We start from the raw sequence: 14803 nt of genomic DNA on the forward strand, positions 1-14803 counted from the left end.
CCACGAAAAACTACTAGGTAGGATTCAAGACCAATTAACCACGCCTGGCTCTCAAAGTATGTCCTGTTACCAGGGGTTTGCCCATAATTTCGGAGAGCTTGTTCTGTCTGAGTCATTCACCATCAAGGGCTTCCTAGGCCACTCTCATTACCACCTATCCCAGTTCAACTCTCCCTCTTCTATGAGAACTGGTGTCCTTGGTAACACTGTTAGTTACCCTCCTGTGATGACACTTGCTAATTACACTCTCGTGTGTTCATGACTGACACTTGGACTTTTACAAACTGTCCCCCACTCTTTCAGAGCTGTAAGGTTTGAAAGTCCATCTCTTTGTCACTTCCCACACTCAATCCCATCCTGCCCTGCTGCCGTCCGTCACCCGTGCTCGGACGTTCTTCACTTGGAATCGCTTTCTACGCGATGTTCGTGATAATATACGGTTCAGCTAACCAAGACTGACAAGCAAGGAATAACCACCCAACCAAGAAGAAGCACTCAGAAGCATCACAGACAGCAGGCTCTAAACACAGGTAGACTGTGACTACCCACTGGGACTTAATAAACGATTGTTGCTTCTGAATCTAAATGCTGCCAAGCAGTAATTTGCAATAAAACGGACGTGCGGAGATAGTTTAAAACAGCATCGCCTGAAAAGGTAGAAGTTAGTCATCACGGAAATGCAAATTAAACCCACAATGAGATAGTGCTACACACGCCTACTTGGAGAGCTGGGGTTTAAAAGACTGATACTTCAAATATTGGCGAGAATGTGGAGCAGCTGTGGGTGTGTAAGAGGTACGAGTCCTTTGGAAAGCGATTTGGCAGAATCAGTAAAGAAGAGAGTGTGCCGCTCCTCCAGCCAACGTTCTCGCTCTTGGCTGTGTACCGAGAGGCGCATGCGCACGTGAACCAGAGGCGTGTGCAGGAATGCTCTCAGGGACACTCTCTGCCACGGTGCCTTCCCCAAGGTTGAGAAACCACGCAGATGTCCCCTCAGATGTCCAAGGAGCCAAAGCATAAGGAAGACACCATGCAGCGATAAATAAGAACAAACCCAAGCTCCAAGACACATGGAGTTTGCAAAAACGCTATCGAAAGACCAGGCCAGAGCGGAAAGTCTAGGTTCCATATGATTCCGCCACACGGGATTAAACCGGTAGAAGTGAGCTAAAGTGATCTTCCGGAGAGGAGAGTGGTGATGGCGGCTGGCAACAGATCCAGCCAGGATATTACTTGGTCAGCATGTTTCTTTTAAAGTTAGTTGCAGAGTATCCCCTGTGATAATGTTCAGTAAACTGTAGTTTTTGTTTTTCGCTTTTTTTTTTTTTTTTTACTTTTTAAATGTATACGTTGTACAGCAGTTCCCCTGCCTCACCTAAGGTTTTGTTTTCTAACTTTTCAGTTGCCCGTGGTCCATGGCATTATGGAAATATTAAATGGAGGATTCCAGAAATAAGTCACTAAGTTTTAAATGCTGAGCCACTCTGAACAGCATAGTGAAACCGTATGCTTGTCTGCTTGTGGTCCCCTAGACTGTGAAGTATCTATTTGTCCAACACCACATGTGCTGCCTGCCCATTGGCCCAAGTAGCTATCTCAGAATCTGGACTATCTCCGTGTCGCAGACTTGTTCAAGCACCCCTCACTTTATTTAATAACTCCCAGTGTATAAATATAGTGACGGTGGTAATAAAATTACAGCATATTGCTGTAATTATTCTTTTATTATTGTTGTTCCTCTCTCAGTTTGCCTAATTTATAAGTTAGACTTTATAGATGCACTATGTCGAGAGAAACCACGTATATATAGGGTTTGATACCGGGGTCATATATCCATTTTGCCTTGGCGTTGAAATACATCTTCTGTCACAGAGCAGGGTATTACCATATTTTGATATTATCTTAGTTTTTTAAAAGGTGTTTTTGTTGTTTTCATGTGTATGGGTGTTTTACTTGCAAGTCTGTGGACCACATTTTATGTTGTGCTTACAGAGGCCAGAAGAGGGCTTCAGATCTCTGAGAACTTGAGTTACAGAAGGTGTGAGCAGCCATGTGAGTGCTGGAACTCGAACCTGGGTCCTCTGAAAGAGCAGGCGGTGCTCTGGAGCTCTATGCCACATCTCCAGCCCCTGTGTTTCCCTTGTAGGAGGTTCCAACAGCAGAGCTGGTGGGACCGACCGAGCGGAGCTGGTGGGACTGACTGAGCCGAGCTGGTGGGACTGACCCTGCTCCGTACAGCCTGCCGCACCTCCGTCCTTCGTTTCCCCTGCTTTCTTTAATGGTCTCCCCATTCTTCACAATCTCGGGTCTTGTCTTCTTGTTCACAGTCTCCAGAGCTCTCTAGCCCTGTCCAGTACAGATTTCTACACTTTTCTTTCCAATATCCTTTCTCAGGGATAATCGGAGAATCTTCCAAAAGTTTTTGGCAGCTGATCTTGCTAAAATAAATAAATAAATAAATAAAAATCCAACGCTGCATCAAAAAAAAGCATTGGGTGACTTTAAGGCTTGTCGCCATGGTGCAGCCTAGAGGCATGGAGGTTTCAAGAATGACACCCTACAAATAACTGATACAGCATAGCAGGCTAGACCACGTCTCTACTGAGGTAAGAAGAGAAAGTGAAAGATTATGGGCTTTGCCAGCACAGAGGCTGAGAGACATGGAGTGATGATGAACTGGGTCGCTTTTACAGGCAGAAGGAGAAGCAGAAGCTGGCTTTTCTAACTGATTCTGTGGCCATGTTGTGCTCTGTTTTGGACACTTCCTTGGCATAAATATTAGGGCGTGGTAATGACTAAGCAGATGAGAACAAAATTAAATCATGGAAGTATTATTCATAGGATGGACTCCCGTGGCCTTTAAAACCCACAGCTGCTGTAGGGTGTGCCTCTCCTCACTATCCAGTTCATCCCTCTCTGGGCAGCTGGACTCATGACCTTCCTCCAGCGTTGGTGCTTATTCGGTTGTTTTGGGCATTGCGAAGAACTCGTCAAGACAACCAAAGAAGTGTGTTCTTGCTACTTCTGCATTCTAACAGAGAGATCAACCCATGGGAGTTAAGTATTTTGGAGGTATTTAAGGTGGCAGCCAATGAAATATGAAGGTGAACATAATTGCAATTCATCATTCTTGTGAACGGGGCACGTGGTGGGAAACAGGATCCCTCCCATTTCCCAGCACACACCCTGTGGCTGTAGAGAAGTGTGTAAATCTGAAAAGAAGCCACCAACTAAACTGAGGCAGGGGAAGAAAAGTTGCCATCATTTCATGTGCTCCTTTGTGTTTCTGAACTTCCTCTGTGGGCCAAGCATTTTAATCCTGCAGGGGACCCAAAGCAGACAAACCACAGTTCAACTTCCTCTCGGGCAGTCATTGTTTATTACATTCACCAGCACGGTTTCAGTCGCTTGGGTTCTCATCTGGAAGCGAACACTGATAGACAGGTTCGAGGTTCTATGCTGAACATTCCCTATCGAGGTCTTTTGCCTGCATCCATCAGTGAGAGCTTCTCTGTAGGATTCAGGAGTAACTTTGTTGGTTGGTGTCTCCTCTCCTCTCCTCTCCTCTCCTCTCCTCTCCCCTCCTCTCCCCTCCTCTCCTCTCCCCTCCCCTCCCCTCCCCTCCTTTCCTTTCCTCTCCTCTCCTCTCCTCTTCCCTTCTGAGCCAGGGTTTCTCTGGAACTCACAGAGATCCTCCTGCCTCTGTCTCTACCTCCAGAATGCTGGAAGGAGTGTCTTTTAGAGAAGTTTGACCAATGCATTGGCTAAGAGTGAAAAAGGAAGAATGTTGAACGGAAGTTCACTTAGGTAGAATTAACAACCAGCAATGTACAGTCTGATTTTGCCTCATCTTAAAAAATAATTTGTACTTCCTCTTATTTTGTTATAAAGCTTAACACTGTGGGCTGGATCTGAGATGGCTCAGTGGTTAAGAATGCACACTGCTCTTTTAGAGGACCTGAGTTCTATTTCCCACACCCACAGGCTGCCCACAGCAACCTGTAACTCCAGCTTCAGGGCCATCCATGCCCCCATGGGCACCTGCATACACACATGCCCATACCCACCCACAGACACATACGTACATACATTCATACATACATACATGTATATACATAATTAAGAATAAAATAAATCTTATACAAGACATCTTTTAGAATATTTAGTAAAATGAAAACACACGAAGAACAAAGTTTATGATTTCTTCATGTTTGTACAATGCTGGCTTGTCTTCTTGTGAAACTATGACACTGTCACAGTTACTATAACCGATATAAAGTTGTTATAAAGCTTCACACCTTTCTAGCACGATGAAGAAAATAAAATGTCTCTTTACTAGATCACAAATATTTTCAAAAGGACAACTTACAGAAGAAACCTGATATTCTCCTTCAACAGTAATTCTCTTGGGAGACATTGGCTAATGTAACACCTTCAGAGATAACGTGGGTGTTTTCATTTTCAGTTATGTTAGAGAAGCAATTAGTCAATGGATTTCTCAGCCTTATCTTTATGGCTTACCAGTAAGTATAACCGAGGTGAACTCCTTTCCTAAAAGACAAGACGTTTCCCCTTTCAGATTCCTGTAATGACAGTTTAACTTAAGGCGCTTGCTGCTCTGGGGGTTTAACCCAGGGCTTTACACTCGCCAGACAAATGCTCTGCCACTGAGCTGGGCCCTAGCACAGGCCTGTTCTCTTCCCCTTAAGATTTGGGGGCTGGGGATTTAGCTCAGTGGTAGAGCACTTACCTAGGAAGCACAAGGCCCTGGGTTCGGTCCCCAGCTCCGAAAAAAAGAACCAAAAAAAAAAAAAAAGATTTGGCATTCAGGGGTTGGGGATTTAGTTCAGTGGTAGAGCGCTTGCCTAGGAAGCGCAAGGCCCTGGGTTCGGTCCCCAGCTCTGAAAAAAAAGAAAAGAAAAGAAAAAAAAAAAAAAGATTTGGCATTCAATCCCTTCTTGCCAGGATATTATTTCTAGGAAAAATGTATAAGGAACCTTGAAGGGTAAATTCTCTTTGCAAGGAGATCCAACTGGCTGTTTTCAGTTTGACCTGTCTGAAGAGATGGAAACAACCCAGGTTCTCTTCCTACACACCCTCGACATGGATCATCCCCCAGGATCCCAAAGTGTGTGGGGATGTCTCCCTCCCCAGCAAGCCAGCAAACAGCTGCACAGCAAATGGCGGCTGAGTGTCTTCTAATACACTTCCTTTCTGACTTTCTTTTTCCCTACCCGGAGATAGTAATTGATCCAAACGCTGAGAGGCTCAGATACCAGGGGAAAAAATACAGGCCTCCAAAATTTCTGATCGTCAGACTTAAATTTGGAGCTCTCATAACCTCTTCCTAGGCTTGATTAATTCGCTTTTAAAGCCCCACAGAGCCTGGGGAAACATTAATATTACTATGCCTACTGGCTTCCCACAGATCTTTAAAGGCAAACAGAGAAGCAGGTAGACAGAGAGATTGCTCGAACCAGGACTGGGGGAGTCTCTAGATCAGGAGCCTCTGTGCCATGCATTTGGGTGCACTATGCTTTTGCATGAACATGAGTTCTCTCGGATTTCTGCGAGTCTCCGCACCTTCAGCTGTGCAGACTTTCCCGAAGCCTGCCCTTTTGGGTTTTCATGGGAGTCTGTTGCATAAGCAGGACTGAAGTATGGACAGGCATGTAGAAGTGTGACTAGACAGAAAGGCATGATCTAATGCTAACGGACAGAGGGGGAATCCCAGCAAAGCTTGTCTGTTCAGACTCTTCTTGGTGTCTCTGTGGTGTCTCTCAGGTGTATGACAGAACCCTTCTGAGGATCTATCAGTCAGGGAGTGTGAAAGTATATTCCTATGCCCAGCTCTAAGACTGAAAAACAGGGAGTGATTAGGGATCGTTTCTAATTTGTATGGCTGAACTTGGGGAGAAAAGGGAGCGGGTGAATGAAAGCTACGAGAAGGTTAGAAAGGCTTTGCGGAAGCCTGCATCTTAGTCCTAGGGAACCACACCGGCATGACAAGAGATAGTCCTTTATCCCTTTCATGTCATTTCAAAGTTACTTTAGAACCCAAATCAAAAGGGTGAACACCAGGACTATAAGAGTTCCTAGCCAGGAATGAAGACAAACCCCCAAATGTGTTCACATCACAGGCCACAGTTCTGGAAATCTACTTACTGCTTTCTCCAGAAGCGAAAGCAGCATGAGTTGAGTCGAATGCTATAGGTGACAGAGATGGGAATCTTAGGGGGCTGTGTGAACAGCTGCAGATGACTCTCCCAGATGTGCGGTGCAAAGATGGGGTAGGACTGCATGTGCACTGATCCGTAAGGCTACAGGAAACAAGACTCTCTCGGGGTTCCTGAATAAGTCTGATAGGTCCCCATCTCCACAACAGTGGCTTGCTGTCTGTCTTCTGCGCCCTCTGATGCACAGGCCCATCTCTCCCTCTCAGCACTGCTCTGCTCATTAACTTGTCCCTCTTCTGCGTTCTGAAGTCCTCACTCCCCACTGTGTGATTGATCTTTTTCCTTCCAATTGTCAACTCAAGTTCTTAAAAGGTGCCAGTCTAGAGTTACCTCTTAAGCTCAGCTGCCCCAGGATATATGTTCCACGAAGTGGGTCGTATGAGAATGGGGTCCAGCCTCTGACACTGCAAAGCCCCTGACTAACACTTTAGGCACACTAAGCTTTTAGACTGTACTATGTTTAACACACTATTGAAGCAAAACTTGGGCATAATCTTACTGTCTCTTGTCTGTTTGGTTGTTTCATCCAGTAGTTCACTTTGCCACCACCGCTGACCTGGTGGTACTCACTGTGTAGCCCACAGTGGCTCTGGCTTGTGGAGGTTCTCCTGCCCCTCCCCCTCCTGCTGAGGTAACACGTGTGCACCACCATGCCTGGCCTTCCCATGTTTTTCAAAATACAATTCTTTCTTTCCATTTTAAGGTCATGTTATTTTCTTGTTTCCAGGCAACTTTAATGGAAGTACATTTTAGATACCCCTTTTCTTGAAGTTCCTGGGATGTAATACCACAGGGAAATGTTCAACTGGCCTTCTCAGAGGTCTGCTGTCAGGATGGTAAAGCCATTTAATAGTCTTAACTTGTCCCCACAAACACCGGAGACTGGCAGAGATGGGCAGGAAGGGCCTGGAATATGATGACTTCTGTAAAGTGTAACCCATTTTTCCCCTTTAAAACATTAAAGCATTTCCCCCTTTAAAATAGAATGTTCTTTTAGGCTTCCTCCCCTCTGTTGTTTTGCTACTAAAATATAAATGGTTCTGTGTAACGGTTAACTTATTATTAGATTCTTATTATTAAAAATTAATGTGTACAAGTTGTGATGCAAAGTAGAAGCAAACAGAAGTTTGTTCTTTGGTTTGGTTTTGTCTCAGAGGAAGGTGTACATTGATTTTATATGAACTTATGACTGTAGAACAGAAGGAAGGCAGCATACTGTTTCCTGTCTTCCTGGAGGAAGACAACAAACTTATTTAAAGGACACTCAGACTTCAGTGTCCCTCCAGTCAACCCATCCACACAGTCTGAGTTTAGCATTAGGAAGATGTCCCAGTGATCCCTTGACCTTGTCCCCACTCCCCAGTTCTCTGATTGGGTTGGTTGAGCATTAGTATTTTGGGGAAACATCCAAAGTGATTCTAGTGAGTTGACAGAGACCAGAGAAAGAATATTATCTTCCAGAACTCTCGTACTTGTACCCAGGGTACAGTGTCCATAGCTGAGATGCCAGGTTGTGTCTTACTGCAGCCAGCGCCTGCCAGGCTGCGGCCACTCATGCTGCAGCTAGCGCCCTCCAAACACAGCTGTGCTGGTCCCCACGTTTCTTAAGTTTCCCAGGCTTATCAACCGTTTCCTCCTCAGACTCCCCGCCCCCTCCCTGATTCGAATTCCTCCCCCCGCCTTTTTTTTCAAGAACAGTCCAGCTGATAGCTCTTGCATAAGTCTCCCCTCATGTCTTTGACTAGAGGGCTTGCTCCTCTGCTGGCAGCAACGAACTGATTGTGTCATCTCACTGACTGTTGCATCTGTTGGTGAGGCTCATGTCTTCAACTATTGGAATTTTGCCCTGGTCCTGTCTTTCTTTCCTGCCACCAGACACCCTGGTTCCTCAAACCCGGGTGTCAGTGACCAGCATGGCCAATGGGTGGTAAAACTGATGGTGTGAGTGTCTTATCCATATCTTGTTTATCTGTTTTATGGCCTCGCTGAGTCTCTGGATTTCCTCTTCTCTCTGTCTTTCACACTTCCACCTCTACTCCCCACCCCCATTCCCCAGGTCTTGTCTCTTTATACCAGGGCAACAGAAATGATCGTGTCAGTTCTGCCACAGACTGGGTTGGTCTGTGAAGATTTCTGTTACAGGGAATAGACTTAACTGTCTCCAGATTACATTGGGGGGGGGTGGGGAGAACAGGGGAAAGATAGGATTTCTCTGTGCAGCCCCAGCTCTGCTGGAACTCACTCTGTAGATTAGGCTGGTCTTGAACTCAAGAGACCTATCTACCTATCTCTGCCTCCTGAGTGCTGGGATTAAACACATGCGCCACTATGCTTGGCCTAGATTCTTACCCTCTAAGCAACATTATATTAGCCACATTATTTAAAACTTCTGTTGGGCTGGACTGGGAAGTGGATTCCTGGAACAGGGCAGGAAGCAAGCTCAAGGCAACCCAGTGAAACTATGTTTCCAAAAGGCCTCAAGCAAATACCTCCAGCCGGCATTTAACGTAAACCTGAGGTGTTCAACAGGGCTGTTATTAAAATTTATTAAAACCAGAGTTCCTGGGCTGGCATCATGGCTTACTGGTTAAAGGCACTTGCCACGCAAGGCTGAAAACCTGAGTTCGATCTCTGGACTCATATAGAGATAGAAGGAGAGAAACAATTCTACAAAAATGAACTTCACACACATACCACAGCACATGCACACCCATGCACATGTATCACACACACATGCACACATAAACACATACAAATATATACATAAACACACATAAACACACATACACACATAAACACATACAAATATATACATAAACACACAATGCACACACATACATATATACACATACACACATATATACATATACATATATACACATACACAATATACACACATACACACATATACACATACACACACATATATACAATATACACACATATGCACACACATATAGATACACACACCAATAAAGTTTTAAAAATGTAGGAGTTAGATTACTTCGTCTTCCCAGTCCTATGCTCCCAGAAATAAGACTCAGACTCAAAATATTTACAAATACCTTGGTCAAATAGCTAGTTTCTTCTCTAACTAGATATAACTTAAATTAACCCATTTATTCTAATCTACATTCTGCCACGTGGTTGGTTACCTGTACCTGTACCATGTGTCCATCTCATCACATCTTCCAAGGTGAATCTCCCCTTTCTGTAAAAAGACAAATCTGTTTCTTTCCTGTCGCCCCTGCTCCTGGTGTGTGGACTCTGAGACTAATTGTTTATTTTTAGATGCCTTGGCCATTAGCTTTGGCTTGTTCTCTGACTAGCTCATAACTTATTTAGCCCATTAGAGCTATCCTATGTCTCCCTTCCGCATGGTTAGTTGCCGCCCCTTCAGTCCAGACCTGCTTCTTTCTTAGCATCTTCCTCCTCGTCTCCCTCGAATCTCTCCTGTTTCCCAGAATTCTCTTTCATCCCTACAGTGCTCCACCTATTTCCCATTTCCTGCCTCAACTCATTGGATATATATATGCTTTTTTATTGACAGGTGGTGCCTAGAAGAGATTCTGTCTACAAAGCAAAGCAAAACCCAAACCAAACGAGAACACACCCTACGTTACCCTAATCATACCATATCCCAAGTGCTCAATACCCAAATTTACCATTGTTACCGTTTTGGACAGTACAATAGAGAGACTACCAGCATTGCAGACATCACTGTGAATGGTAAACATCTTTATCAGGCCTTTAGGTTTTTCATAGACCCATCTCAACTTCTGCTGTAGGCTGGTTTGTGACTTCTCATCTTTTACCGTACTCATTCTTGTGCTTCCTGACCACTCTGGGCCCTTTCCTAAGTCTATGACTTGGGGCAGGCTGCTCTCTTTCAGAAATAGCCCTTAACTTAAAACATTTTTGGGGCGGTTACTAAATATTGAACTTGGGGCTTAGCATATACTAGCAGGTGGCTCATGGCCAACGTTTACCTTCTGCCCTTTTTAAAAATAACTTTGATGGGTTCTTACCAAGTTGTCCAGGCTACTGTCAAGCTTGTGATCCTTCTGACTCTACTTCTCTGGTAGCTGGGAGCAGAGGCTTGCCCCTTCATCTCAGATGTACCCATCTTCTCAGATGTACCCATCTTCTCAGATAGACTAAGACGTCTTCCCTGTCCAGCACTTGACTTTTCTTGCCTTGTGTTCTTTTTGCGCATTGAACATGGTTGTGTTGGCTTTAAAGCCATTGGTTTTGCAATGTGCTTAATGAAACCTAACATGGTTTGGTTGACTCATTGATTTTATATATATTCTTTGGCATGTTTTAAAAACTTGCTTAGTGCTTTGGGAGAAAGTTTGACATCTCTAGCATTCAGTTAGAATCTCTTCCTGTCTTTCAGATTGGAGTTTGCTTTTTCTTTTCTTTTTCTCTTTCTTTCATTTCTTCTAATTCAACCAGAGTTGAGTTGAGAGGGCTGTAATAGGGGGAGCTTGGAACGTATGCAGTACTGGTTCACAGTATACATAACATTATCTGTAGGATAAGTAGGAGTGGAAGGTGAAAAATGGCTTATGGAAAAAAGCGGAGAAATATATTTTAAAAGATTTATTTTTTTCTTTAGAAACTAAAGTCCTGATGTGGGTGTTGGGAACTGAGCCCCATTCATCTGCAAGATCAGCAAGTTCTCTTAAGCTCTGAGACAGTTCCCTCTTTCCCTCTTTGACTATTAAAATTCTTTTAATTTATGTATGTATGTGTTAGGTGTACGATTGCCCGGATGAGTGCAGGAGGGCAACTGATCCCCTGAGACTGAACTTATAGAGGTTGTGAACGCTACCACCAGCTTCCACATGGGTGCAAGAGCAGCAAGTATTTTTAACCCCTAAGTCGTCTTTTAAACCCCATATTTGAAAATTTTAAGGCTAAGGTCAAAAGCAATGAACATAAGAAAAGGAAGTATTTTTATCTCTATCTCCAAGCACACACATACACACACACACACACCCCAGAATCTGATCAAATTTTGATATACTTTTTGTGAAATGATTTGAGTTATTGAATATTAGCTTGCTTTTCTTTTCTGATTACGTTTTATAGCATCTGGTAACACTTAAGCTCTAAAGGTCTCCTGAGATCCTGAGACCTTCACAGATCATCTTAGTTCCACCACCACTCATCTCTCCTGGGCGTTCCCCGACCACGCCCATCGCTCAGACCACGCCCACTCGAATCGCCCCCTCCTCCAGTACCAGTAGCTGCAGATTCTCATTGGTGGAGAAGTTGTTCTGGTCCCACCCTAGGGGTCAGTGATAGGCTGGTGCAGCGTGGGGCGGTGGTGGTTGGCTGCTTGGGGACGGGTCCCTGGTGGTGCCTCTCAGAGCGGCTGGCGGCAGTGGCGGCTGTCCGGGCTGGGTTGTCAGTCAGAGAGAGGAGGGAAGATGGCTCGCCCGGACTCGTGCTGCTAGAAGGAGAGGGGCAGGTGGCTCAGCTGCCGGCGGAGCGCCGTCGCCGGGTCGCCGTAGTCGCAGTGGTCGCCGTGGTCGTGAGGGGAGGCCGCGGTGGGTTCCGGAGCTGCTCTGGTGAGTCTGCCCGGAACGGCACGCCGGCCCCTGGGGCGCCGAGAGACCGAGAACTTTCTTTGGTCTGGGAGGAGCGGGGCTGAAGCAGTTGCCGGCGGCGGATAGGACTTCGTCCTGGGGCGGCGGCCCGTTTCGGGTAACGGCTCCGGCGCGAGGCGCGGCCCGAGAGCCCGAAGTTGGCCGCGGCCGGCTGCCTGCTGTGGACGAGGCTCGGTTCCCGGTTGGGCAGTGAGCTGGGGGCGCCCCAGGGTCGGCCTAGCGCGGAGCCCACCGTAGCCTATGGCCGCTGCCCACCCGTTCGTGCCGCCCAGAGTCCGCCCCGTGGCCCACGCGGGCTCCGCAGACCCCGGTGTTCTTCAGAGCCGTGCTCGCCAGGGTCTTGAATCCCTTGGGGCGGGGGGGTTCAGAGTGCCAGCCGGGTCTGTCCATCACCAGAAGCTCCTCTTCTGCCTGTGCCGCGCTGGACCCCGGAGTTCTGCCTCTTCTGAGGCTGCTGTAACCGCCCTCGAGGATCGACAAGGCTTTCTTTCCACAGAACACAGGGTTTTGTTTTTTGTTTTGTAAGCTTTCTTTCTTTTTTTGCACGAAAACACCCCAGGTTTGCATGCTTCGGCAAAACTGGGTCCCTGCCCTGCAGCGTGCAGGCGTTTGCTTTGTACCTTTAGAGTTTAGAGGTTCCTGGAGGATTTAAATTTGGCCCTAGTGGTTTTGCACTGCACTGAACCGCTTCTGGGATAAAACGCTATCGCGCGCGGGCAGTGGCTCCGCTGCTCAGGTAGGGGGAGTGCTGCTACTACACAGAGACTGCTACTGGTTGCATGCCGGGTAACACTGGCTTTTTGTAAAGTGGATGTCCTTTGGGTAACAGTAGGTTTTGGAGGAGATGTAGCAGCCCTGTGGTTCATGCCACGCGTTGCAGTTTGAGGTTTACAGTTGTTACAACTTTATCTACATAAAGCCACAAAGATTAGGGTAACCTTGAAACAGTGCGATAGTTCTGGGAGGTGTGTTTTCCTAAGGCTCTGTTGCCAATAGCACCAGCCTCTCTCCCCACCCCCACCCCCTATCATTTGTGAGCACTTTCCCCCTTTTGGTGAATACATTTTAAGGTTTACAGGATGAATCTGTGTACCATGTTTTGAAGTACAGGGAAGGACAGAAAAGAAAAAAGGCTTCTTTGTCAGGAGTAGACTCAAAGTCAAGTATTCAGATAATAACACTTTAGTAGCAAGAGGGAAGCCCTGTATGTATTTAGAAAACAGATTCTACAATTGACTCATTTTACAGTCATTTGATTTATTAACATTATTTCCAGAAACAGACTAGAAATCCTATTAATAGTCGGTAGCAACAGTCGCTGGACATGAATGCTGCGTGGGGAATGGGTTGGGTCAGCTCACAGTTCCTGTTGTCTGTCCTTTCATCAGGCTTGGTGGCAAGTGCTCTTACCATTGGGCCAGATCAAACGACCCTGCTTTCCTTCTTGTTGTTTGTTTTGATTCCTATATTTTATAAAATCCCTTTTGGTTGCTTTTTTTTTTCTTTAAAGAATGGTGTAATTTTGACAATATGCTTAAATATATCTTCTAGTTCACTCTTATCCAGCATCCTGTTGCCTATTATTTATTTTGTAATCAGACCTAAGAACTCTTCCTAGGTGACTTTTAAGAGTGCAGCTCAGAAACCAGTCATCAGATAACTGGTGGCACTAAAGTAGAGACGTGTGAATAAGGCTTTTCAAGAAAACCACAGTAAAGAAAGGAGAAAATGCTGGCAATGGAACAGCACTTCTCTATCTTGGCCATACATATATAATCTTTTGCAGAACTTAACATTTTTTACTCTGAGAAGGAGCCTTCCCACCCTCTTTCCAATGAGGCAGGATAGGACCTACACAACAGCAATTATTTAAACAAGAACTTTCTGAAGTATAATTGGCATGTAATAAACCATACGTATTTCAGTTGTGCCATTTAATGCTTAATATGTTTATATTTATTACCATAATTAAAGTAACGAACCCATACGTTACCTCCTAAGATTTGTTTATATCCTTTGTTAATGTCTCCTTCTGGTTCTCAGGGAACACTTACTTTCTGTTGGTATAGGATGCTTGCCTGAAGATGTTTACATCTCTTGGAAATATTATTGATTTCCTACATATTTTAAATGTGTGAACATGATTGAAAAACCACTTGAAGCTGGAGAACTGGCCCAGCAATTAAGAGCACTTGTTCTTGCAGAGGACCCTGGTGTGGTTCCTAGCATTCACATGATTGCTATTCCCAGTGATTCTTAACTCCAGTTCCAGGAGATAAGATGCCTGCTTACCTTCAGAGGTATCAGGCGCTCACATATGCAGACAAAACACTCAAACTGTAAAATAAGTCTTCTATAAAAAGCCCACCACAGTAGAGCATAGGTTTAAAGAGTTTAAGGTTTGTTTGTACATGCATGAGGAAAGAGAGCAGAGTTGAGGTAAAACATTTGGGGGTGGGTATGAGGCAGTTAATACACACTGAGTCCTTGGGGGGCTGGAAAGAAAGTTGACCAGTAAGAGATGCATTTCTAACAGGGAACAAGCTGATAAAGACAGTGTAGTTCTTTGTTATAATTGTCAGTTACCAGCAGTACTAAGTTTGGTTTCCTAAATTGCCTTTTAAAGGTCCTCACAAAGGTTAAGAAGGCGTCCTAATATTGTGAGAACATCCTTCAGAAGAACACCTTCTGTGGAGCCTGACACCCGTAGCATCAATGTGTTGTGGGGGAGAGTGGGGGATTAGCAGTTTGTTGTTCTTTTTGAAATTCAAGTGCTGCCAGGCAGTCCTTTTAGTCTTCCAGAGTTGGGCTGCTTATCTGAATGGAGGAAGGACATTTAGTAATTGAAAATCCTGTTTAAATTGGCTATGGGGTGCTTAGCCCCAGCTAATGCATTTCAACACCTTCTGTACACCTATGGCTCAGAGGATGTCATGGAAAAGGGGGTGG

General features: G+C 45.2%; 1 protein-coding gene across 3 annotated transcripts in view; it reads left to right on the top strand.

The window, feature by feature from the left end:
- Positions 1-11611: 11611 nt before the first annotated feature.
- Positions 11612-14803, top strand: part of Hycc1 (hyccin PI4KA lipid kinase complex subunit 1) — a 109932-nt gene continuing 106740 nt past the window's right edge. For 2 of the 3 annotated variants that reach the window (XM_087658547.1, XM_087658546.1), the window contains exon 1: positions 11613-11815. The gene's annotated coding sequence lies outside the window, so the exon portion shown is untranslated. Of the gene's footprint in view, positions 11816-14803 lie in introns of all 3 variants that reach the window. The other variant, NM_001191969.1, reaches the window with a different exon arrangement.

Source organism: Rattus norvegicus, chromosome 4 (assembly GCF_021556685.1).
Source record: "Rattus norvegicus strain SHRSP/BbbUtx chromosome 4, alternate assembly SHRSP_T2T, whole genome shotgun sequence".
NCBI classification, from domain to species: Eukaryota; Metazoa; Chordata; class Mammalia; order Rodentia; family Muridae; genus Rattus; species Rattus norvegicus.